The sequence below is a fragment of the Mobula birostris genome, chromosome 28 (genome assembly GCF_030028105.1).
Source record: "Mobula birostris isolate sMobBir1 chromosome 28, sMobBir1.hap1, whole genome shotgun sequence".
Classification (NCBI taxonomy): domain Eukaryota; kingdom Metazoa; phylum Chordata; class Chondrichthyes; order Myliobatiformes; family Myliobatidae; genus Mobula; species Mobula birostris.
In genome coordinates this window covers 35,412,491-35,422,883 of record NC_092397.1, presented here as the reverse complement: position 1 = coordinate 35,422,883, position 10,393 = coordinate 35,412,491, and the positions used below count along the sequence as shown (strand labels likewise).

Sequence of the window (10,393 nt, the reverse complement as noted above, 5' to 3'; positions counted from 1 at the left end):
ACACAAACCCAAACACGTACAGACATAGACAAGATAAAGACATATACAAGCACCGACACATAGACAGAAACAGACAGAGACAGAGATGCAGACATCGTACAGACATAGACATACAGACACAAACCCACACATGTACAGACATAGACAAGACAAAGACAGATACAGGCACCGACACAAACATAGACAGACAGAGACACAGACACAGACTGAAATATAGACCCAGACATATACAGATACGCAAAAACACATACCCATGCCAACACACACAAACGCAAACACACACAGAATGATACGCGCACATACACAAACAAACGCAAGAAGTTGCACGTCATTCATGGGAGAGCAATGCCGTTTTTTTTCCCATAGCAGAGTGGCGCAGCGGAAGCGTGCTGGGCCCATAACCCAGAGGTCGATGGATCGAAACCATCCTCTGCTACCTCAACTGCTGCCAACAACAATTTTCTGTCAGTGCGCTTTAAAACACGACGGCATCCCATCTTTGGTAGATGCAAGGAAATCCATTGGCTTTCGGCTGGACTGTACTTTTATATGTTATCCTTTTTAATTTTTGCGGAGGTTTCTGTTTGGTTGGAAAGATTAACCGACTGTGTATTGAGGTATCTTAATGTCATCTATTCTCTGCAGAAAAAGCCCGTGTCTTGTATAAAAACAGAAAAATGCTGAAAACACGCAATGGGTAGGCAACATTTGCAGAAAGAAGAGGTTTGATGTTGCTGGTGGATGCCTGTTCGTCATAACTGGAAAAGAGAGAAAATGAACAACAACACAAACAAACTGCTGGAGGGTCTCAGGAGGCCAGGCGGCATCTATGGAAGAGTACACTCAACGTTTCCGCCCAAGACCCTTCATCAGGACTGGAGAAAAAGATGAGAAGACCTTGCAGAGGAGCTTCTCTCTCTCTCTCTCTCTCTCTCTCCCTCTCTCTCTCTGTCTCTCTCTCTCCCTCTCTCTCTCTCTCTCTCCCTCTCTCTCTCTCTCTCTCTCTCTCTCTCTCTTTCTCTCTCGATTTTAAAACCTCGATTTCTCTCTCTCTCTCCCTCTCTCTCTCTGTCTCTCTCTCTCTCTCTCTCCCTCGCTCTCTCTCTCTATCTATCTCACTCTCTCTTTGTCTCTCTCTATTTCTCTCCCTTCCTCTCTATCTCTCTTTCTCTTTCTCTCTTGATTTTAAAACCTCTATTTCTCTCTCATTCTCTCTCCCTCTCTCTCTCTCTCCCTCTCTCTCTCTCTCTCTCACTCTCTCCCTCCCTCCTCTCTCTCTCTCTCTCTCTTTCTCTCTCGATTTTAAAACCTCGATTTCTCTCTCTCTCTCTCTCCATCTCTCGCTCTCTCTCTCTCTCCCCCCCCTCTCTCCCTCCCCCCCCCCGCTTTATCTCTCGCTTTTCTCGATTTTCCAATCCTTCCCTGCATCGATTACTCAGGCAATAAATCCTGTTGGGGAATGCTCTTCATCCCAATGCACAATCAGGCACTAATTGGAGCGTGTCCTCTGGCCAGTGCTCGACAAAGAAGTAACTGAATGGGAAAGGATTCCCGAGTCCTCTCCGGTCGCAGAGGAAGAAATATAATATGTCTGAAAAGCGCCGGTTTCGCAGTCCCCGAACAAATATCGGTTTGACCCCGTGAGGCCTCGTGTGTTCGGACATCTGAATGACAAGTTTACTTTCGCGCTGGTTTCTCGTCACTGGTTAGTAAACCCGCCCGTCACAGACATGAACTTCTATTTCTCCAACTTTCGGTAATGTTTCATGCCTCCTTTACCATTTCCTATTTTCTTTTCCATCTCTCATTATTTTCCTACCTGCCCATCACCTCCCTCTGGTGTTTCTCCCTGTTTTCTTTCTTCCATGGCTTTCTGTCCTCTCCTAATAGATTCCTCCTCTCTAGCCCTGTATCTCATCCACTGATCAACTTCCCAGCTCTTTACTTCACCGGCCCCTCCCCCTCTCACTGTTTCACCTTTCACCTTGTGTTTCTTCCCCCCTACCCCCACCTTCTAACTGTGACTCCTCGTCTTCTTTTCTCCATTCCTGATGAAGGGTCTCGGCCAGAAATGTCGACTGTAGTCTTTTCCATTTATTCTGCCATGCCTGCTGAGTCCCTCCAGCATTTTGTGTGTGTTGTCCAGGTACAGGTGACGATCTCAACAGGCTTGCAGGTGAAGTTTTACTTCTCCTGGACGGACGATTCGTGTTTCTGAATGGTGGTGCAGGGGCAGGTGTAGCTCATGTTCCGATTACAGGGATAAGTGTCAGCAGTGAGATCAGTGGGGAGGGATGAATGGACAAGGGAATCACAGAGAGAGTGATCCCGGCTGACAGTGGAGAGTAGGGTGGAGCAAGGATGTGTTTAGTGCTAGAATTCCTTTGAAGATGGTGGATTTATGTAAAATGTTGCCCTGGAAAGGGACACACGGGGGTGATACGTAAGAACAAGGGGAACTGTAACCCTGTTATGGCAGTGAGAAGATGTCTGAGAAATGGAGGCATGTATGAGGGTGAGAGTAGCAGCAATGAGATAGAAAGGGAAATGCCGTTCGCTGAAGAAGGAAGACATCGCTGATAATCTGACAAGGAAACCCTCACCCTGGGAACAGATGTGGTGGAGGCGAATAAAAGGGACGGCATTTGTACAGTAGGCAGGGTGGGAAGAGGAATAGTCAAGATAGCTGTGAGAGTCAGTAGGTTTATAGGAAGATATCACTAGATAGTCTGTCTCCAGAGATGGAGACAAAACTATTGAGAAATCAGAGACAGGTGTCAAACATGTGGAAGTGAATTTAAGGGCACCTGGAAAGTTGGAGTCAAAGTTGATGATTTTTTTTGAGCTCAGCATGGGCGCATGAAGCAGCACCAGTGGCACAGAAAGAGTTGAGAATGGACACTCAGGAAAGGATGACGAAGACCTTCACCAGGATGCTCCACAGATTAGAGTATAGGAGGCCTGAGGAATGTTTAGACAAACTTGTGTTCTCCCTGGGACCTCAGAAGCTGAGTGGAAACCCGATGGAGGTGTTTAAAATCATGAGAGGGTAGTCAGAATCATTTCCCCATGGTAGAAATGCCAATAGCAGAGGACATGTTTATGATAGCAATGGCAGCAGAGAGTTGCTGGAGATTACGAAGCTTTTAGATGAACATGTGAATATGAAGTAACTGGCTGATAAACAGAAGGATGGAATTTAATATGAATTGGCATCAATATTAGTACAATATCATGGGCCGAATGGCCTTTCCAGTGCTAGACCTGTTTGTTTGTTCCATATTCCAAGAAAAGGAACATTAAACGTCATGAGTGAGATTAAGAAAATTCAATGGTATTTTACTGACTGTTAAAACAGGAAGTTTGCAGTGGAGAATGTAGGAGCTCTCAAAAATAAACGAGGGAATTTCTGCCAGAAGCCAAATTATGTGATTAAAATACTAAATAAGTACTTTGCATCTTTATATTGGTAGATGAAATTTAATGCAGACAATTGTGACGTGTTGTACATACATTTCGCAACACTGTATTCCATCTGCCACATTTTGCCCATTCTTCTAATTTGTCTAATTCCCACTACAATCACATTGCTTCCTCAGCACTATCAAACCCCTCCACCTATCTTCATATCATCCGTAAACAGAGCCATCAATTCCATTATCTAAATCGTTGACAAACAATGTGAAAAGCAGCAGTCTCAAACTGACCTCTGAAGAACACCACTAGCTCACTAGCAGCCAACCAGAAAAGGTCCGTTCTATTTCTTCATTGCCCCCTGCCTGTCAGCCATTCCTCTATCCATGCCAGTATCTTTCCTGTAATGCCATAGGGCTTTATCTTGTTAAGCAGTTCCATGTGTGGCACCTTATCAAACGCCTTCTGAAATTCCACGTAAATGACATCCACTGCCTTTCGTTTGTCTATTTTGCTTGATACTTCCTCGAAGAACTCTGACAGATTTGTTAGACAAGATTTCCCCATGAAGACTTTGACTTGTTTTATCATTAGTCTCCAAGTACCTTGAAACCGCATCCTTAATAATAGACTCCAACACTTTCCCAAGTTCAGACATTCGGCTAACTGGCCTATGCTTTCCTTTCTTTTCCCTTCATCCCTTCTTAAAGAGTGGAGTGACATTCCCAGTGTTCCAGTCCTCCAGAACCATGCCAGAATCAAGCGATTCTTGAAAGATCATTGCCAATGCATCAGTTATCTCCTTAATAACCTCTCTCAGGACTCTGGGATGTAGTCCATCTGACCCAGGTGATTTATCCACCATAATGCTTTTGGGTCTGCCTAGCACTTTTCCATTGTAATAACAATGGCACTCACACCTATTACCAGACAGTCACAGATTCTAGCACACTGCTAGTGTCTTCCACAATGAAGAAACAAGAAAAGTACTCATGAAGTTCATCTGCTATTTGTTTGTCCCCATTACTACCGCACCAGCATACTTTTCCTGTGGTTCAATATCAACTCTCACCACTCTATTACTTTTTAGTTAACGGGAAAAAAAACGGGACAAATTACTTATATAACGATCATATCACTATCGGTCCATCATTCTGCAGGAGACTCAGGTACTGACTGTCTCCAGTGGTGTATGACGTCGAATGACGTCCCGAGCTGCTCTCCGACTGGTCACTCTGATTCCTCACTCTGATGCAGTTCATGTTCTGTCTAGTTGAGGTCGCCATCCTCCGACAGACCGGAGAGCACAACGCCCAGTGAATAATCACCCGGAATCAGACTGAAGTGGGAGTGATCCCTTCAAAATTCGAAGAGTTACGCATCGTTTTCTGCCTATCGCATTATAAAAGCAGAATTAAAATATAAATATGATTATTAATGAACTTTCCAACAACAGGGAATTGGGCTGTAATGAGAGAACTTACTTCGGCTAATCTTCGAGAGCAGTAGGTGACTGAATCACTGGAGAAACCTGAGACACTTCTGGGAGAAGGACACGAGTAAAAGGCTCCAGTATTGCAGTCAACAAACACAAAATAATCATATTTACCCATTTGTATTCTTATATATAGATGACAGAGTGAAATGCCAGGGGATGTTCCTTGTTAGTGTAGTGGTTGGTATCCCCGCCTGTCACGCGGGAGACCGGGGTTCAATTCCCCGACAGGGAGAATGTCATTTTCCTGCATTTGTATTCAAGAGGAATAATGAATTTTAAAAAGTAAATGCGGACAAGGAATTCGGTTTTGAAGTGATCATTTCTTTGGATATTGGAAAAGTGGAATATCCCGGCTGCTGTGAGCTCGAGAATGTAGCTCCGAGAAGAGAGCGACGTTGTGTTCAGCCTCTTTCCTCAAATACAACCCGAGAGTCTGTATCTCAGCAGCATTCGTTGTTACACTCAGTGACGGAGTCCATCACTCCGAACACATTTAAACCGGTGCTGTTGTTGTCAGATATCAACTCCCACATGGTCCCACCACCTTAGTAAAGGAACTGACCAATATCAGTCCTGATGCAGAATCTCGTTCCGAAACGTCGACCGTTTACTCTTTCCCATCGATGTTGCCTGGCCTGCTGAGTTGTTTCAGCATTTTGTGTGTGTTGCTTGGATTTCCAGCATTTGCAGATTTCCGTTGTTTGTGGCCAATATTCCGAGAGCTCGTCATTTGCATCCTCATCTTGTTTTGGTATGCAAAAGGCGAATCAGGCCCTTTAACGACCTTTCTTGCCGAGGTTGACTGCACACTATCTGTAAACTTTCCTTTGCCAAGGGGCTACATGAACTTGACTTGCTGTAACTTCCAGACTCCCCACTTCCCTTCCCTCGTCAATGACAACACGGATTGTGGCTGCAGTTGACTTGCACAGAGAATTCGGCTCTCCTCAGTGACTATCTGAAGAGGAGGCCTGTTGAACTGTAATGGAGGCAGCTGTTATTTGCACCATTACTGCACAGAGTGATCTCAGGCAGGACAGGAGAACAAGTGTCAAAACCAGCAAGAAAATAACCCTTGCCCACTGTACACTCGAGTTGCAGAATCTTCCGAGCAGGGAGTGAAGCTGATGAATAGACTTCCAAAGGTGATGATAGAGGTGCATGTCTCTCCTGCCCAAACTTCTTAACCTTAATTGCTTCGAACGGGATCTTCATGGCTAAAGTCGGTGATGTTCTCAGATATAGCAAGGATGTTTGTGCATCATTCCAGCCAATGATGGTACAACTACCTCCCCTCTCAGCCAACAGAAAGTTTAATTCTGGTCAGCTTTGAAAGGCCACATTGCAGCTTGCTCCCATTTTGTTAGAAATGTCATTGGTGACCAGACTTGTATCATGTAGCACTATAGCAGTGTCGTTAGCCAATCACTGCAACACTGGGGTCATACTGATGCTCTCTCGAGTCTGTCTGGTAGGTGTCCAGAACAGGAACACTACAATCCAGTTACACTCATCAGTCTCCTTCGTCCTTCAATTCTGGCAGGTGTTAGTATTTGCTGCTACGTACACCAAAGATTAATAACCGCTGGACAGGTCCTGTTCAGGTCAAATACCCCATTTAAAGGCAAAGGGATACCCTTGGCAAACGACAGTAGGCCTGCCAGCCAATACTGTAAATGCCATTAACAGAAGTTGCAGGATCACTGGTGAAATCGGCATTACACGTACCATAAGCTAAATCTGATCCCATTACTCAGTGGTTGCAGTAATAGACTTCATCCTTATCCTCATGAAGCGCTTCAGCGTTGAGGATTTATGCAGTCCATGATGAGAAGTTTATTGCCATCGTTCAAAGCAATTCCACTGGCAAGTGTGATTTCTCTGGGCAGTGCGGTCCAGTGCTCCGTTCACAGCTCTAATCTTCTTATCAAAGTGGTAAACAGAATCAAACACAGTACAACTGAGGGATGGGCTTTGTTGTAACTGTGCCTGGGGGAGGCAGGGGTACAGCGGGTTATAGACATTACTTGCTCCTCAGACTCTGTTACCGGTTGTTTCTTGTTAAACACTGAGGTAGACTGCTCTTTCTGTGCCTTTTCATTCTCTAACTTTATTTCATATTTTTTGCTCTTACTGCGAGAATCATATAACTTTTTTTTTGCATTTCACTCTTCCAGTAAACAGTCACAGGACATCTGCTACCTTTCTCCCATTTTTCTCCTTATATCTGTGCTTCTGCAGGCACTCGCTTCTTCCATTCCACCCACTTCTCAACATATTTCCTACTTTCTGCTCCATAACGTGCCAACACACACGCCACCGGAGTCCTCCTGATGTCCAGGACAGGGACTGTCACGTGAGCATTCAGACACACAATCCAGGCACTCACTCATACTTCAAAATTCACTTTCTCACTCAATCTCTTTTTTCATACATCATGGGATCGAATCCACCTCGAGGCAGTCTCTATCCATCATGTACCACTGGGATTCAATCCAACATGAGGCATCCCCTTTTCCCATCGACTCATGGGATTCAGCCCGGCCCGAGGCAGCTACTGTTTCCATCTGTTCACTCACCTGATTCGATCCCATCTAATGCCCCTGTTTTACTGTTGCAGCTTTCCCACATTTGACAAAGGTGATCGACTACTCCACACAGGAGGAATTCTGTGTGAGGACTGATCGGCCAATGGGGCTGAATTCCTTTTCACTGTACAATAAAGTCTAGGGTTTGGTATCTCGGATGGAACTCCATGTGTCCACGGTCACCATTAGCTGTAATCTGCAAACTCGCACTCGTTCTTCAAATAAACATTAGCTGTGCACAAGGAGAACGACATGGCCTCTGAAACAAACTGTTCTCAAATTTGAACAAAGAAATATCACGTTTTACAGAGTTTTTTATTCGGTGACTGATAATGACTAAATGGTAATCTTTCCCCCCTCCTCCACCCTCAATCTCCGCTTTCCGCAGCGATTGCTGCCGATGCGACTCCCTTGTCCACGACGCTCCCTACTGATCCCCTTCCTGGTGCTTATCCTTGTAAAGGTAATAAATGCCACATCTGCCCCTACACCACCTCCCTCACTACCATTCATTGCCCCAAGCAATCTGAGGCGACTCTTTCACCGGCAAGTATGTTGATGTCGCCTACCGTATCCAGTGGTCATGATGGGGTATCCTGTATATCAGAGAAACTTGACGTAGATTGGAATACCGTCTCGTCAAACATCTTCGCTCCATCGGGAAGAAAACGTGGGATCTCCCGGTGGTCACTCATTTCAATTTTACCCTCTATTCCCATTCCGACATGTCAGACCATCGCCTCCTCTATTACTGCCATGAGTCCACACTCAGGTTGGAGGAGCAACACCTCATAGCCCGTGTGGGTAGGCTTCAGCCCGATGGCATGAACATCGATTTCCCAAACTTCTGGTAATTGCCCTCTCCTCTCCATCACCATTCCCCATTCTCCATTCCTGTTTCCCTCTCTTACCTTATTTCCTTACCAGTCCCTCACCCTTTCTTTCATGTTCTTCTATCCATTGCTATCATATTTCCCCTCCTCAATCCCTTTATCTCTTTTACCAGTCAATTTCCCAGCTCTTTACTTCACCCCGCCCCCATTTCACTTGTCACCTACCACCTTGTACTTCTTCCTTCTCTCCCCACTTTCTTAATCTGAACTCCTTCTTTCCAGTCCTAATTAACGGTCTCAGCCCAAAACGTCAACTGTTTACTCTTTTCTATAGATGCTGCCTGGCATCCTGAGTTCCTCCAGCATTTTGTGTGCTTTGCTTTGGATTTCCAGCATCTGCAGATCTCCTCGTGTTTGCAATGGAACCTGTTTTTGTTCATATTCCCTGTATCCTTCTTTAGTCAACATTCAAACCAAAATAATACAGTATTGATAGCCAAAAGTATCTGCACATTAAAAACAATGATAATTCAGAATTAGTAAAGGAAATATTACACTATAATCTGTCATTTGCTATAATTGTCATTATCTTGTCTTGGTATGTAAGTGGATCCAGTCCCCTTCTGTGAAAGGGAAGCTCTGCTTTTCAAAGACCTTTCTTGCCGAGGTTGACTGCACACTATCTGAAAACTATCCTTACCTGAGCAATAACGTAACTCTTGCCTTGTTGCAAATTGCACTGGTTCACCCACTGAAATGTCCGTCACTTGGCTCATTTCCGGGAACGGGATACAGTGCATAACCTCCCCCCTACTTGTACCACGCACAAACTGCTTAAAGAAACCCTTTTAGACATGGCTAACAAATACTGCCCCATCGAATCTTTTGCTCCATGAGAGTCCCCAGTCAATGTTGGGGCGGTTCAAAGTTCAAGAGTTCCAAGCACATATTTTATCAAAGTATGTATACATTATGCAGCTTCGAGATTCGTCTCCTAACAAACAGCCACAAAAACAAAGAAGCCCCTTCCCAAATCATATAAAAAGGAAGACCATCGAGCACCCAACGTGCAGGGAAGAAACAAACGCAAGCAAACAATATTCTGAACTGAATTCCGCTAGCGAGCCTATAGTTCAACGCGGAGCCGAGTGAACTTCGTGGAACAGTGATATGAGGGGCTCAGGTCTTGGCACCCTGATATTTTCAGTTTGGTCCGACACCTAAATCCATGTCCAAATGTCGGGTCTAATCGCCTCGATACGCTCTGGGGCCTGGACCTCGTCGGGTCGATCTGATCCGCGATTCAGCACGGCGATTAATTCTGGGTCCAAACATTGAGTTCAGTCGAATCGGTTTGCGCTGGTGCCCGAACGTCACCACCTCCATTCGGCCTTCGGCACGGCGCTGAAATTGATGGAACCTTGAGTCCGCCTCGCTCTTGGCGACCGGTCCGTCTCCTGATCTCGCCTCGGTTCTGCCGCTGCGAATTACCTTAAAGACCTAAGGGAAGTTACAGATTACTACTTACAGAGATCGTTCGCCGGAAAATGCTGAATTTAAAAAAAAATGCATTTCGTGTTTCTTTAGCTACCAGCCAGAAATCGCTTAAGTTCACCATCACCATCTTAAATCCGTTCCGAATCAACAGGCACAGTGATGATCCTGAAGTCACCCATAGTGATAACACTGTTTTTGCTCCTTCCTAGAATCTGTCTCTGTGACTGATGGGAATGAGGCTGTATAACATAAACCCATCAGATTAATTGCCGTCCTTAATTTTGCAGACTCACTCTTAATGCTTCTCACATTCAACTGAACACAACTCAATCCATCTGTGCTGTCGTTTATATTCCTAAGCTCCTGCCCATCCATCCACACAGTATTACTGTGTGTAAGGGGGTTTCGATTTTTACGTTACTGCGAAGGCTAATTAAAATGGCGTTTTTGTTATGTTAATCTGGGGAATGCGGCTTTGTTGTGCTTTAACGCTGAGAAAGTTTGCGCTAGCAGCATATTGTGGTTTAGAGGGTGATAAGAGGGTGCTATTAACCAATTGGGAT

General features: G+C 45.0%; 1 non-coding gene across 1 annotated transcript; it reads left to right on the top strand.

The window, feature by feature from the left end:
• The first annotated feature begins 364 nt into the window (after positions 1 to 364).
• On the top strand, positions 365 to 436 carry trnam-cau (transfer RNA methionine (anticodon CAU)). Its single transcript has one exon. It is a non-coding gene; the product is annotated as a tRNA-Met (tRNA).
• The last annotated feature ends 9,957 nt before the right edge of the window (positions 437 to 10,393 follow it).